Source organism: Ambystoma mexicanum, chromosome 1q (genome assembly GCF_040938575.1).
Source record: "Ambystoma mexicanum isolate Mex_15411 chromosome 1q, UKY_AmexF1_1, whole genome shotgun sequence".
Classification (NCBI taxonomy): Eukaryota; Metazoa; Chordata; class Amphibia; order Caudata; family Ambystomatidae; genus Ambystoma; species Ambystoma mexicanum.
Genome location: NC_090922.1, coordinates 64098691 through 64115526, shown reverse-complemented (window position 1 = coordinate 64115526; position 16836 = coordinate 64098691).

Sequence of the window (16836 nt, the reverse complement as noted above, 5' to 3'; positions counted from 1 at the left end):
AGGGTAAACCTTCAGGGATACACACGGTCTCCTTAGCCTTTACTCCAGATGAGGAAGTACCAATGACGAGTGGAAACTTTCAACTACTAACTGAAGACCCCATCCGAGTCTCAACTAGTGTATCTTTAGTATCCTTGGGTTTGTGGGAACAACAGAATTTAGATGTGTATAATTTTATCCCAAATAATACTAAAGAGTATTGTAAGGATAGTGTCCTAGTGAATGGTCAGGAGACACCTGCCATTAGGGACACTGGGTCCAGCATAACTGTGGTGGATGAATCTTTTTTCAAGGTAGAGGATGTTGCTAAGGCACCCAAATGCCTCACCAAGTTAGCTGGATGGCCTGTGCAGATGCTTCCCCAGTTACCAGCTCTCATCCAGTGCAATGACATGACTGTCAGAATACCTGTTAGTATCCAATCTGAAGTACCTGGAAGGGTGTTGTTAGGCAATGATCTTAAAGATTTTGGAGTAGTGTCAAGTACTCCCAGACCTCCTAGTAAGAGATTACAGGAGCTCACCAGACCTGCAAGGGAGAGGACCTTAAGAGGCTCTCCTGAGGAGATGATAGAAAAAGAAATCACTCATACTCCACTGGAGATACTAACTGCCATTTCAAGACAACCAGAAGCAAAGGGGAAACCCAAGAGCTCTAAGAAGAAAACAGCAGAAAGCACTCCAGTGCTTCCAACCAGGAGATTTCCTAGGTTGTCAAAAATCACACCTGTGATTCCTCCTCCAGCTGAGGCTGAGAGGGAGGTACAACCCTGTGTGGTTGAACTAGAGCCTGAGGATTCAGATCTAGTAGAAGGCCAGGATCTTATTGGATAGCTGGACCCTTTGAACCATCCTGAGCTGCAGTCTTTAGTGGCAGAAGGTGGCCCCAACAGGGCAGACTTCAGTAAGGGACAAAGAGAATGTCCAACTCTAGAAGGTCTTCGCCACCAGGCAGCTTCTCAGCTTGAAGGGCAAGAGCCTGGGAAGTATTGGTTACACTGGGAAGATAGCCTCTTCTATAGTGAACCCACTGAGTCAACCCCTGGAGACTACAAAAGACTTGTAGTGCCCCAAGAGAACGGACTACAATTCTTGCAACTAGCCCATGAGATACCTTTGGCTGGTCACTTGAGTTTCAAGAAGACCAATGAAAGGCTCTCTCTCTACTTTTATTGGCCTAAAATGGGGGCTGAAGTAAATAAGTATTGCAAGAGTTGACACACCTGCCAAACTTCTGGTAAGAGTGGATCCAAGAATGTCGCACCTTTAGTGCCTCTCCCTGTGGTGGGAGTACCATTTGAGAGGGTGGGAATCGACATTGTTGGTCCTCTTGACCCTCCAACCTCATCAGGCAACAGGTTTATCCTGGTTGCAGTAGGTAGACCATGCTACTAGGGACCCTGAAGCAATTCCTACGAGGACTGTTACAGCTCAGGCTGTGGCTAAGGCCCTCCTTGGTATCTTTAGCAGGGTTGGGTTTCCTAAGGAGGTAATATCTGACAGGCAGTCGAATTTTATGTCCCACTACATGAAGGTCATGTGGAAAAACTGTTGTCATGAACCATCGGACTCGTCCCTTCTGGACTTTCTGGTCCCTGACCCATAGAGGCTTGCACTCAGCAGTACTTCCAACATGGCCACCGAACGTGGAACGCTGTGTACCAGTTTCCGTGTCGTACGCATCACGTTCTATAAAGCAGCCACGCCCCCGCGGCTCTGCTCGTCTCAACGTTACTGTTTACTGTGGTAGACGTGTGCTGACGAAGTTCGCTCTCGTTAACTTCTCGATTCCTGGTTCCTGGTCCCAATTGAAACCTCCACCTTCCTTCTTTCCTCTGCCCTCTCTTCATCCCTGATCCCCGCGTACACTCTGCCGAGTGTAAGCTTCGCTGTTTCCAGGAATTCCCGGACATTCTGAACAATCCAGGACTCGGAATGCGGAACGCACGCTGGAAGCCGAGGACATTCACACAGGCTTATATAAGACCCGTAGCGTGCGCAGGCAGACTCCATCGAAGAAAGAACACAAACAGGTGAGAAGGGGGGAAACCTGTGTCAGATTGAGACGTCAACAAACCGACACTGATACGGACATGGAGGCAGCTGTCCAAGACCTCATGCACAGCATGCAGGAGTTAACAACAGAAGTTCAGAATCTCAAGGCTGAGAATGCTGCATTAAAACAGTTAGTCCTATCACGCAATTCCGCGACCAAAGCAATCTAGTGATCTTACAGGCCTTTCTATCGCCATCCAAGAAAGAAACCTACCCCATTCTGGCATTGGTGGACTGTAGGGCCATGGGGATATTTATAGATCAAGATTGGGTCACTACCCACCACATTCCATATGAACTTGGCGCGTCATGCAGCCTGTAGAAGCTATCGATGGAAGACCCCTCTCTTCAGGACCCATCACCTTACAAACCAAAGAGATCCAGCTCTCCATAAACCATCATCGAGAGATTATCAGATTTGACATCATAAAGTCTGCCCATTATCCAGTGGTTCTGGGTATGCCCTGGTTGCAGAAGCACAACCCATACATCAACTGGGCAGCAGGATCTTTGTTTCTTGGTTCTGAACATTGTATGTCTCATTGTCTATCCCTGGATTCCTCGCCTACATCCCCAGAAGATGCGCCCACAAAACAGCAAGGCCCATTCACAGTCTCAAATATTATCCAGGTTCCTCGGGCCTATCAGGATTACACTGATGTGATTTCAGCTGCTATCGTTCAGTCTCTACCCCCTCACAGACCTGAAGACTGTGCAATTGATACTGAGCCTTTGGCAGCAATTCCCTTTGGGAGGATGTTCATTCTATCCGAGCCAGAGAAAAAAGGCCCTATGAGAATACTTGGATACCAACCTAGATCATGGCACCATATGACCCTCCAAATCTCCAGCGGGAGCTTTGTTGTTTTTTGTTCCTAAAAAATATACCAAGGAACTTAGGCCCTGTCTTGATTATCGTGGTCTAAACCAATGTACCCTCAAGGACCGTTATCTGTTACCCTTAATCTCGGATATCCTGGAAGCAGTGAGAGGAACGGTAGTCTTCACGAAATTGGATCTCAGAGGTGCCTATCACCTAATCCGTATAAAGGAGGGTGACGAATAGAAAACAGCCTTTAGAACACCCTTTGGACATTTTGAATATCTGGTTATGCCCTTCGGACTCGTCAATGCCCCGGCGGCCTTCCAACGTTTCATGGACCGGGTGTTCTCCGATATGCTGTTTCTCTTCGTCATAGTTTACCTGAATGATATTCTAATATATTCCAAGGACCATCTCAAGCATGAAGAGCATGTTAAGGCAGTCCTACAGTGGTTATGTGAACATAAACTCCTGGCTAAACCCGGGAAATGCCTTTTCCATGTCTCTGCTGTTCATTATCTAGGGTTTGTCCTCAGTCCTGAAGGAATCGGAATGGACCACTCAAAGATAAAAGCCATACTATCCTGGCCAGTCCCAACCACCGTGAAACAGATTCAATCCTTCCTGGGGCTTGCCAACTTTTACCAGAAATTCATACCGTCCTTCTCGGAGATAGTTCAACCGATCATTAAACTGTTGAAGAAGGATACTCCCTTTCTTTGGTCAGCAGCCCAAGATGAGGCCTTCCAACGACTGAAATCGGAGTTTACACAAGCCCCCATCTTGGCTCAACCAGACATCGATCGACCTTTCATAGTAGAGACGGATGCCTCTAACTATGCCATCGGAGCAGTTCTCAAGCAGGAACTCGAGGACAAATTAGAACACCCCATCGCTTATCTCTCACGAACTCTAACTCCCAGCGAGACTCATTATTCTGTCGTAGAAAAGGAACTGTTAGCCATCCGTCAAGCTTTTATTGAGTGGCGTCATCTACTCTTGGGGGCAAAACATCCTATTCAGGTCCGTACGGACCATCGGAATCTTCAAGTGCTACAATCCTTGGAATGCAGGAATAGTCGTCAAGCCCGCTGGGCCTTCTTCGCACGGTATCAGTTCCAAATAAAACATGTTCCTGGAACTCACAACATAATTGCTAATGCCTTATCCCGACGTCCCGACTACGAAACTCTTGAAGATCGATCCTTTCCCAAGATGTTTCCTCACACAATTTTTGCAGCCCAAGAGATCAGTCTCCTGGAAGACATTTGAATTCAAACCCAGTCCTCTGAGCTCTGGAAGGACTTTACTGGGAAGAATCGATGGAATCTTAGAACAAGGGATGGGTATTTGTTTAAGGGCAATGGCCTGGTTATTCCCACACCAAGACTGCGACAAAGGATCATGAACCTCTGCCACAATACCCTCCATTCAGGACGTCGTGGCATCTTCAATACTCTCCGTTTGATACAAAGACAGTTTTGGTGGCCTAAAATGAAAGTCGATGTCCAACGCTATATCCAAACCTGTGCAATCTGCAACCAAAACAAGCATGACAACAAGAGACCGGCGGGTCTCCTACTCCAACCAACACTACCAACAAGGCCCTGGGAATTCATTGCTATGGATTTTATTGTAGAGTTGCCACCTTCCAGAGGATACACAACTATCATGGTTACCATTGACTTATTCACTCGCATGGCTCATTTTACGCCCTTATACAAACTACCATCTTCCTCAGAACTTGCTGGAATCTTCCTGGAACACATATTCATGGTCTCCCTTCCAAAATCATATCAGACAGGGGACCCCAATACATATCTCAATTCTGGAAACACCTATGCCGTATACTAGGAATCCAACATGCCCTCTCCTCAGGCTATCATCCCCAGACCAATGGAGCTACTGAACGTGTGAATCAAACCCTGGAGCAATATCTTCGTTGTTTCACCACCAAAGTCCAGGACGATTGGTCACTTTTGATACCTGTGGCTGAATTCACCTATAACAATTCGGATCACTCGGCTGTCAAAACCAGCCCTTTTTTCTGTAACCAAGGATTCCATCCTTCGGTTCTCCCATCCTTGCTTCCACATCTTACACCAGTCCCTACACTCGACTCCTGGAATGAAAACCTCATCAACGTGCACAAGCAAGCCAAAGAACACCTTAAAAAGGCCCGAGCTACTACCAAGCTCTATGCAGACTCCAAAAGAAGACCAGGGCCTTCCTATACAGTAGGTGATAAGGTCTGGCTATCCTAGAAACTACTGCCTCGACATCTACGACCAAATAAGTTGGCCCCCGGTGCTATGGTCCCTTCTCCATAAAGGAGATTATTAACTCAGTGGCCTTCCGGCTCAAACTACCAGACTCCTGGAAGAGAGTCCACCCAGTATTTCATACATCTCTACTGAAACCATACATCCAGTCCTCCCGGACTGCTCCAAGGTCTACCCCTGTGATTGTCAATGACCAGCTGGAATAGGAAGTGTCCAGAATATGTGACTCCAGGTACAGACTGTCACGCCCCCATCATGATCCACGTGTCCCTTGGACACACCCCATGAACCAGCCCCCACTACCACCACCAAAAAACGTGCCAGGATATACTCTCACATGCAGGCCTGCCGGGGAGGGGTGGGACAAGGTCAGCGATGCCGGTTTCTGCCTCATTTCCCATCCCGGCGTTGGTTTCCATCCCGGCGTTGGCAGTTGCCGTGGAGACGCACCACGGGCATTCTACAACGTCTCCGTTGCCGGCGCCTGGGAGCTCCTCCTCAGCACGTTCGATCACGTGATGGATGACGAGAGTCACGTGATCGCTAGTCAGCGTTCAAAAGCGACGCGCTGACTGCCATCCAGCGCTTCACAGCTGATCCTGTTGGGCGCATTACGGATTACAGACTACCACTTGGCTATTTTGACCTCGGATTGATCTTGGACTCTGACTTGGTTCTTCCCATCACGGTACTTTTGCCTGGAACTTGCTCCCTTCTGGTTACGACCTCTGCTCCTCCCTCGGATTGATTTTTGGATTTCCCTTGCTGTACCTTGCTGGAACTGTTTCTCCTGGACTAGACCACGGTTTGTCCCCGGACTGCTATTGGATTGCCCTTTGTTACAAACTCTGTTCTTGGATCACATACTGTTCAGGACTCTCTTACCTGATTGGCTCACAGTTTTTGGCTTCTACGTCAGGTGGTGATTACATCCTCCTAAGTGCATTGCCAGGCTGCCATCCTGTCGTCAACCCTGCCGGCTGCCTCCGATAACATCCCTACACCAATATTGGGTACCGACCAACTCCTAAGGGTAAGCCCCATTGTAGATTTCTTACGTATTCATATTCAAGTCTAGGGTTCTGTGTTTATTATCTAACCCCGTGTTTGCCTTACAGTGGTCGCGGGGGGCATCTTCCGGCATTCCTGGTTCCGGCTGACGAAATTCACCAACTGTGGCCTCAAGGACCGCTCGGGCAGTAATTTCTTGTTTGCTCGAGTGGTACTTGGGGACGGAGGTATCATCGTCTACATGACCATCAAGTCTTGACACAGACATGGTCAACTACAATATCTGGTTGAATGGAAGGGGCACCCTCCCAGTGAACGCACCTGGGAACCATTCTCAAATCTTAATGCCCCCCGATTACTCAAAAGGTACCACCTTATACACCCCGGCAAACCCGGAGGAACAGGCCTTCGGAGGAGGCATGCTGTCATGAACCATCGGACTCGTCCCTTCTGGACTTCCTGGTCCCTGACCCATAGAGGCTTACACTCAGCAGTACTTCCAACATGGCCGTGGAACGCTGTGTACCAGTTTCCGTGTCGTACGCATCACGTTCTATAAAGCAGCCACGCCCCTGCGGCTCTGCGCGTCTCAATGCTACCGCTTACTGTGGTTGACATGTGCTGCCGAAGTTTGCTCTCGTTAACTTCTCGATTCCTGGTTCCTGGTCCCATTTGAAACCTCCACCTTTCTTCTTTCCGCTGCCCTCTCTTCATCCCGAATCTCCGCGTACACTCTGCCGAGTGTAAGCTTTGCTGTTTCCAGGAATTCCCGGACATTCTGAACGATCCAGGACTCGGAACGCGGAACGCACGCTGGAAGCCAAGGACATTCACATGGGCTTATATAAGACCCGTAGCGTGCGCAGGAAGACTCCATCGAAGAAAGAACACAAACAGGTGAGAAGGGGGGAAACCTGTGACAACTGTGGAGTTACCTAAAAGATCTCAACAGCATACCACCCTCAGACAAATAGATTGGTAGAAAGGTTCAACAGAACCATGAAGAGCATGATAGGAGCTTTAGAAGACCCCCTTAATAAATAGTGGGATCTTCTACTGCCATGCCTTCTCTTTGCATATAGAGAAGTCCCTCAGGAGGGAGTGAGTTACAGTCCCTTCAAACTTCTCTATGGCCATCCGGTCAGAGGTCCATTGGCCCTGATCAAGGAGGGGTTGGAGAGTGCTCCTTACCCCAAGCCAGTCAGAGTGACTGACTATGTGATAGGACTCTGGAGGAGAATGTCACACATGATGGCTGAGGCAAGTGATAACTTGAAAGCAGGTCAGGCTCTCATTAAGCATTGGCATGACCAGAAGGCCAACATGGTTAAGTTCGCTCAAGACCAGCTAGTTCTTGTTATGATGCCAACAAGGCAGAGGGCCTTGCAGGACAAGTGGATAGGACCCTTCAAGATTGTGGGAAAACTTGGAGAGGTGAACTATCTGGTGGACTTAGGCAATCCTAAGGAGACTCCCAGAGTCTTTCACACCAACCGTCTAAAAGCTTGTGTCCCGAGACCAGAACTGGGAGCTTTGCTTCTAGCTTCAGCTCAAGTGGAGGAGGAGAGTGAACCTCTGCCTGACCTTCTCAGAGGCAAGCCTTTAGATGAGCAAATAGAAGGCGTTAACCTCTCTTCTAATCTGACTTCTGAACAACAGGAGGAGTGCAAAGTTTGTTAAAACAATTTGCCCCCTTGTTTTCACTTTCACCAAGCTTGACCCCTTGGGGCCAGCATGACAAACACTGGTGAGTGTTTACCTGTCAAAAGCAGGGGTTACAGAATGTCAGAAAATGTCAGAACCCACATCAAAGGAGAGGTCAACAAGATGCTTGATCTCGGGGTAATAGAACCCTCTACTAGTCCATGGACTAGCCCATTTGTGTTACTACCAAAGGCAGGATCCAAGGAGTTGAGATTCTGTGTGGACTATAGAGCTCTGAATGCAGTCACTAAGACGGATGGCCATCCTTTGCCAAGGACAGGTGAGCTGGTGGATAGACTTAGTTCAGCCAAGTTCCTCAGCACATTTGATCTCACACCCTGACAGACCATGCCAAGGAGAAAACTCCATTCTCCACCCCAGTTGGCTTATACCAGTTTAAGGTTATGCCTTTTGTCTCAAAGAATGCACCTGCTACATTCCAAAGGATGGTTAACCAGGTTCTGAATGGGATGGAGGACTTCTGCATGGCATACTTGGACGACATTGCAGTGTTCAGCCCTACTTGGAAAGAACATGGTGACCACCTAGGATATGTTTTGCAGGCTCTTGAGCAGGCTCAACTGACCATAAAGGCAAGCAAATGTCAAATTGGTCAGAGTAAAGTGGTCTACCTTGGACATGAGGTAGGAGGTGGTGCAATAAGGTATTTTCTCAGCAAGATAGAAGCTGTGCAAAATTGGACAACACCTACTACTCAAACCCAGGTGAGAGCCTTCTTAGGTCTCACTGGGTATTACAGGAATTTCATTGAGAACTATGGGACCATAGCTTCTCCACTGAATGTGATCTCCTCTCCTAAGTTTCATAAAAAGGTCAAATGCAATGAGGAGTGCAATCAGGCCTTTGAAAGCCTAAAAAGAGCCCTTTGTCAAGCTCCAGTCCTAAGAGCTCCTGACTACCACCAACCCTTCATTGTGCAAACAGATGCTTCCAATACAAGTATAGGTGCAGTCCTTAGTCAACTGGATGAGAGAGTTAGGGAACACCCCATTTGCTTCATCAGTAGGAAACTGAAGGAACCTGAGACAAGGTGGGCAACTATTGAGAGAGGATATTTTGCCATTGTGTGGCCTCTGAAGAAGTTTAGGCCATACTTGTATGGTTCTACTTTCATCATTTAGACTGACCACCAACCCTTGAGTTGGTTGATGCAAATGAAAGGGGAAACCGCAAAACTGTTAAGATGGTCAAACTGCCTCCAAGGGTTTGATTTTACCATTGAGCACAGGTCAGGATGTTACCACCAAAATTCTGAAAGCCTCTCTAGGATGTTTTTAACCGACTAGAGGTAAGAGACTCATCCAGGAGTGGATTAGATCCTCCTGTCCCTTAGTCGGGGGGCCGGGGGGGAGCGAGTGTTGGGGAGAATTGTCTTCTAAGGCTAATTTCCCTTACCTATAGAGTCCCCCAGCAGCTTTGCTGGATTTGAAGGGTTTCTTTTTTTCTCCTGCTAAGAGTGAGACCGTTTTTTCCCACTCTTAGACAGATTGCTAGTGTGTGTTTTAGGCTATCTTGTGTGCTTATGGTCTATGGGGTTTTTCTCACTCTCATAGGAATCATCTTTTTAACATGTGTGATACACAGCACACTCCGTGCCGTACCACAGGGGTGTCGTAGCGACCCCCAAACATAGACTCCATACCCTGGGACTGACTACTGTCTCCCAGGGCATGTAAAGTCCCCATTGACTTTACTAGTCAATAATTATGAACTAAACCAGTACAACCCATCTTAAAATGGAAGTACTGGAAAGGCTTAATAGTTTTTCCCTAGTGTTCATTTCCGAGGGGGTACCATACAGTCCCTCTCTCAAAAGTTTCAGAATAGTGGCAGTGGTTACTACCATGAATACTTCCCAATGCAATTTTCCCATTGTTCGAGGCTACCACTTTTTCTGACAGCCTCTAACATACCGCCGGTTTATTTTAATATTAACTTTATACTCCGGTAGGTTTTTATTGCCAGAACTTTGATTATAATTCTTTCTTGTGTCTTTCTCTATGATCCTAACCCAGGTCGGGGATCCTTTGTTTGTCATTTTGGCGGGCCTCTGCACAGAAGCCCTCCTCTCTGCGCCACTGAATCTGGGGTAGACAGGATGTGTGGGAGGGGGAATAGGCACCATGGACAGGGTTGCCTACGCAACCCAAGACGCACTCTGCCCTGATAGGCTGGGGGGTTTTCCGCCAGGAGAGCCACCCCACTGTGTGAGTGACAGCTAGGCTGTATGAATAGGGGTCTTGCTGCATAAAAGCAGGGTCCTGAGGGCTGGAGGACAAGACGTCGCCTCTGGAACTAAGAAACCGAAGAGGAGAGAAGCTGAAGACATCTGCAACGACTGAACCACCGGTGAAGCCCTGCTGCAGATCCTCTCCACTTTTCTCCAACGACTTGAGAAGTTCTTCCTCTGCAAGAGTCTTCTTCCCTTGAGCTGGTGGGGCCAACCAGTTTGCCGTTCGCCTTCCAGGACCTGTCTTGGTCGAATCGCCAGTGCCCTGCACTCGGAGGCCGGATAGCCAGGCACCCGTCCACCATGACCGATATTTAACGGAGTGTACGTTTTATTCATTTTGGCCGCACCGCGGGTGGTTTCATCCCGGGGCAGTGCAGTAACTCGAACCTTCCTCCACGACGAGAGCCTCTCTTCCTCTGCAGGATCTCCCAAACTGCAGGAACTGCCAGGAACTACCGCCACCGCAGGAGCCTCTCCCACTTTTAAGGTACATTGTTCTGCAAGGCCTCCTGTTTCGTTGGGTACTGCTAAAGGTGTTTTAAATCATTTACTTACTTACTGGGTTGGCCGCCCCTCTCATCAAACATTGTCTTTCACCTTCTGCAACCGCCTTTTCAAATCGTTAAACAAAGACTTGACTGCAGCTACTAGAACATTTTGCTCCTGGGCACATTTCCCTGTACCATTGACTCTGGCACAGGACTATTGACTCTGGCTAAACCTGTTACAACTGTCTTCTCTAGATTGCTTCTCACCTAGAAATGTGTTGGTGCACCTAACTCTCACAACCACCTTTCCTTCCCTCTTTTTAAACTTGTGAAGAGCCATTTTGCTCGGTTTTCACCCCAGTATTGCATATGCTAAAGTACTGCCTTGCCTAACTTGTTCACAATCTTATTGGGAAGTGTTTCTGGTGTGTTAAAGAGTATAAACATGTATAACTTGTCCTTTCCCTCCATTTTGAGAAATTGTTTGAGTGCCATTTCTGCTTGGTTTTCACTGTGCCGTTTTGCTCAGTTTTCACTCTTGCTCAAACTTGTCTACAATTTAAATAGGGAGTTGTGTATACTTTTCTTGACTGATTTAACTTGCTTTTATAATAGTGATTTGTGTGTGAACATCAGAGTGTGTAAAATAAATATATATATATTATTTTGGATACAAAGCTTTGGTCAGTGTTTCGTAGTTCCATAGTATTGTAGTTCTAATGTGTAAACCCTGAATACTGCTCATCTCCCTCTTGAGATAAGTCTGACTGCTTAGCCACAGCTACCAACTAAATCTTTGTGGTACAGACTGATACCAAAGGGGATTTATTGCAGATACCTGTAGTCTTAATCTTCTGTAGTGCTCCCTAAGAGAACTGCACAGGATTCTGCCTAACATCCTTCAACTCCAGTGTCTCGCTCGGCTGCGCACCACGAGCAAGTACACTTTCACAAATACGACACAATACCCCAAGTCAGGCTCTCCCTTCCAATGCACTAATATTCCTCAAGTCGTTCCAACCCCACACCAATGAAGGCCAGTTCTCCATCTGCGGTGACTTTGATTCCTAACTCGGTGTCCTCACCGCCTCAATTTAAGGAACCTTTAAATCCTATCGGTTCCATCAACACCCATCTTGCTCACCCCCAGCCCTCACAGCCCTCCATGCCCTTTTATCTTCTCAATGACTCTCTCATCGATCTACATGATCGTGAGGCACAACATTTTCATAGTCTTACACAGAACCTCAACCTGCAGCATAAGGGCCACGAGCATACTCATTTTGCGATCAGGGAACTTAAAGTGTCCATCGCGGAAATTCTTGCCAAGCTCAACAAATAGGAAGGTTTTATATTAGGTCAGGAGTTCTGTCACACACTTTATGCAACGCTCATAGAGAGACTGTGAAAAAAGGAACGGTGGAACCCTTCTTAGTGCGCTCTGTTTCTTTTAATACATTTTTACTTTGTTGTAGATAGTAATCCAAATGACCTTTCTTAGTTGAAAGTTAGACCAGACACCTTTTGTAGGTTTGCAGTGTCTTTATTTCCAAACCGTTGTTTTGAATTTCATTCATATCAAAAAACCCTCTACACAAGGAACGGTGGAACCCTTCTTAGTGCGCTCTGTTTCTTTTAATACATTTTTACTTTGTTCCTCAGGAGGGATATTCCCACATTAGACTTCAATTCATACACAGATTTGTGTTATGGCTTTTGTAGTGACTTGGAGATTCGTAAATATATCTTATTTTAAGGTTCGTTTCCTCTCTTAAGTGCTTATTGGTCAATACAGGATGTCTGCTTCCAGTTTGTTTGTGCCTTACTTGAGGCTCCCATATTTTTCTATGCGCTTAAGAAATCTGGCGTGATAACCAGCGTTCACTCTAAAGAGTGAATCAATCTCAGGAAAGAAGAGTGAACTCTGGTTATCACGCCGGATTTCTCAAGCGCATAGAAAAATATGCTCCAACAATCGAATCCAGCATCGATCGCCCACTTCAACAATCAAATGAGATCCTTGCTTGCCGCCATTGCCATGGAGCCAGATGACCTTCTAGTATGGCCAGCATTAGTCAAAAAAAGACATCTGCAGCATGACTGGTCAAGCATATCTGACCGCATTGCAGACTACCAATCTTTCACAGAATATACCAACTTCTGGCATAAACAACATCCCCGCCTCTCCTATTTGACTTGCTTTCCTTGCAATAAATCTAGAAATCTATATATGAGATTCAGATTGGATTTATTGCACACCACTGCCCGCGTTTAAAACTGGAAATCCAAGAAGGATGCCGTATCTGGCGGCGCATGCCGATTTTGCCAGATTGTTGATGAACAACAAACATTAAAGCATCTCACCATATTCTGTAAATACTTTGGTATTCAAAGAACGAAAATGCTTGACAAATTCCTGGGGGATTCATCATTGAATTCCCGCAACTTATTGTGGACACGTTGCATGTGGGGTTGTAACAACTCTTTAACTCTTTCTCTGGTGCGATTGCTTCAATTCATTCATGCTAAATTAAATGAATTTGAGGAATAATTAGTATTAACAATAGTTAATTTTATTTTGGGAATTAAGGACTACATCTCAGATCACTCCTGAATAAGAGTTATTTTTCCCTCTACGCCATATTCATTGATGTTCACAGGTACCCAGCTTTAAGGCATATGCGCACATCTGTTCCATTTTTGGGTGCATTTATTATATTGAGTTGTTGTACTTGTCTTTTTAACTTTCATGTTTTTTGTGAAATTTTGTGCATTCATTCAGGAGTTTCTGATCATCACTGTATGTGAAATTTGTTTTCTAGCAATATGTGTCCACACATGCAATGGTTGGTAGTATCAATCTGTACAGTATTTTGGACTGAGTTCAGTCACCACGATTTTATCCTTGTTTGTCTCAATATGCTGTTTGCCCGTAATGTTGTTTTTACTTGTTTAGCTGATGTTTTGTATGAATTGCACATGGAGAACTTGTCTTTTTGTATGTTTGTAAAGGTGCATGTGCGCTAAATAAAAAAATAAATAAATAAACTTCTCCAGGGTCAGTGTGAGCCCTGCCTCTTGTAACGCTGTGCATAGTTCCAGGAGTGCCTCGTCGTGTTCCTATTGTGATGCGGCATAGATCAAGATATCATCACGGTAGTTGAAGGCAGATTTGATGGCGAGAATGACTTGGCGGATGGACAAATTTCAGCTGCTGATGAGATTCCGAAATTGAGGTGTTTGTATCGGAAAAGTCCCTCATGCGTGGAGAATGTGGTGATGACCCTGGACTCAGGGTGCAGCTGCAGGTACCCCTGATTTAGGTCGAGTTTAGAGACAATTATTGCTTTGTTTAGTTGGACAATCATGTCTTCGATTTTGGGACCCGGATATCGCTCTCTTTGGATGGCGGTGTTAGCCACTCTCATGTTGATGCAAACCCCTTCCTTGGGGACAATCACTAATCAGGATATCCACAGCATGGGGCCCTCAGTGCTTTCAGTTATGACATTCTGCAGGAGTTGATCGAGTTCCTATGAGACCTCTGACTGCAGGTGGAAACCCACTCTGTGTGGGTGATGGGGAACTGGCCAGACAGAGTGGTCTGGGTGTAGCTTAATGACGACTCCTTTACGTTTTCCTAGACCATGGAACAACCATGGAAATTTGGACATTATGGCATCCTTGGAGAGGGGGTCTGGTGTCATTGTGCAGATAAGTTCTTGACATTTGTGTGGATAGGTAGCACTCTGTACAACATCTTTGGCTAGGCAGTGTATGTCAATGAGGCCCAGTTGGTTAGTCGTTTTGTAGCTAAGGAGGTAGCGGCCTTTGGTGGAGCTGCATACGACATGGATGTGGTAACAACAGCACAATTGTTGTGTACAAGTGTCCATTGAAATTGGCTGATTGAATGGAGTGGTTTTCTAGTGCCCCACTGGAAAATCCTCACCATAGACCTGAAGAGGATGTGTTCGGTGGCCAGTTGCAGGAATTTCTGCTCACCCATGATGTTGATGGTGGCCCCAGTGTCTATGAGGAAATAGTGTCTTGTTTCCCATGTTAATGAGGACTTGTGGGCCTCGTCCGCTACTTGACATTTGTGTATTAGGTTGACATTTTCGTATGAGTATTCTGAGTAATCGTGGTCATATCTGTGCACGTTGTCCTGGCACAGGTCTAGTGGGAAGACTGGACTTGCAGGTGGTGGTTCATCGCATTCATCCCTGTATTGTGGGTGAGTGTAGAGTCGTTCACCACCATGTCCATATCCATTGTCCGGTATGTCATCGACAGACCGCACGTATCAACATGGCCCTGCAGAGTAGCCTGGGGGTGGGCCACCTTTGGCTTTGGGGGAATGAAGCCAGTCTGCTTCTGTGGTGCCAGGTCAACATTGGGCTGACCCTTGTCGTTGGGAATATAGCGATCCTTCTCTGCACATGGTTTGGAAGTGTCCCTCTTTTCCACAGTTGAAACACTGCTGTGTAAGGGCTGGATATGTTCTGGTGTGTGGGAACAAGAAAAACACATCTGTAGCATAACCTTTGGGGTCTAAACGTCTGTTGTGGCTGTGGCAGGGTACAATTGGGTGGTCGAAGAGGGAATTGTGGCTGATATCCTGGTGCCTGGGCTTCGATAGCAGCCACAACCTCTTGTTTGTCCGACTTCTTGATCGGCTGGTTCTCCATGGAGGCCACCTGGGAATCAACTCTTTCGTGGACCCTTGCAAGTTCTATGATCTCATCCCGGGAGAGGGGCTTTTTGAGAAGGTGATTGCGGAATGTGGAGAAATGCTTCCCTCAATGATGCGCAGCCTGATGGCTTCATCACCGGAAAACTGAGCGAATTGGCAGTGTACTAGTTTTTGTCAGAGGTGGATTACAAATTCATCAATGGTTTCCTGGGTTTCTTGGGTGAATTGATTGAAAACATAGAGTTCATAATCTCTCTTCGGTTGGATTATACATTTTCTGTTGAGGGCTTCCATCAGGGTGTCGTACGTGGTTCTCTCCCCTTCTGGAATGGTCTTGATGATGGCCTTGATTTCTTTTCCAGCTAAATTGGTGAATACCTCTGCCAAGGCTGGGGATTTTAATTCCCCCACTGCTTTGACAAAATAAGTGAATTTGTTCAGCCACTTTGCCCATCGAGGACCCTTTTCCTGATGGGCTGTGAGCGCAAACGGGAGTGGGCACCTTATAAATGCGACTCTGGAGGTAGCATGCAGGTGGGCCTGGGGGGCAGCAGCATCTTGTGCCACCTATTCCATGTTGCAGCGGACGTGAGGCGAAGGAGGTCGGATGCTGCCATTTGCCAGGAGCGCCTCAATCCGGACAGGTGGCATGTGGTCTTGGTTTAGCTGTTTGACCAAGTGTCCGTGATCTGTGTTGGTGTATCTCGTGGGTCAGGCAGTCTCCCTTGAGTGAATGCCACGTATCTTGAAATCACTGTATTAGGCACCGCGAGGGCTGTAAAGCGTATTTTTCCTGTGCCACTTGTTAGGGCAGGGTGTGTCTGCTGGTTGTGGGCCAGATAGGTCTGTCTGGTCAACCTGTGCTTCAATGCTATTATGGGTGAGCTGGAGGCAGCTACAACAGGGCACAAGCTTGAAGGTGTGACAAAATCGTTTGCAGCAGTGTCTTACCTTTACTGTGGTGGAGCACAATGTTGTCTGGAGGCTGCATCGTAGCTCTCGGCTGTGTGGGTTGAGAGCGCTCTCTAGGCGGAGATCACACATAGAACTGCGGGTGGCAAGGAAACTTCAAGGGCTGGTCGGTGGAAGGCTAGTAGTGCCATGGCGGCATCGCCATGAGATGATCAACGTATGTCGGCGCCTTGTAGGACCGGCCAGCCGGGTGGGCGCGTGCTTCGTCACAGAAAACTGCAATGGCGGTGGAGTGGCGGGACACCAGCAGGATCGCTGGTGAAAATAGGAACATGAGTAGGTAGGATCTTCGTTGCCAGTTGTTATTTATGCATTCTCCATATTTTATTCGACAATCAAGGTTTATAAACATGCACTTTATTCTTGTGAGACCTCCTTCTTAACTTCCCAACTACAAACTGCCTCTTTTTCTCCCAGCCCCCTCCCACATGGTTCGGATGTGGAGACCGCAACTCCATTAAATGGGCAGGTTCTGACCCGTCTAACACCAACTAGTGTTAGGAACACTATTGTTTGCCACGTAATTCAAATGGCGGCTGCTGCGTCCACGTC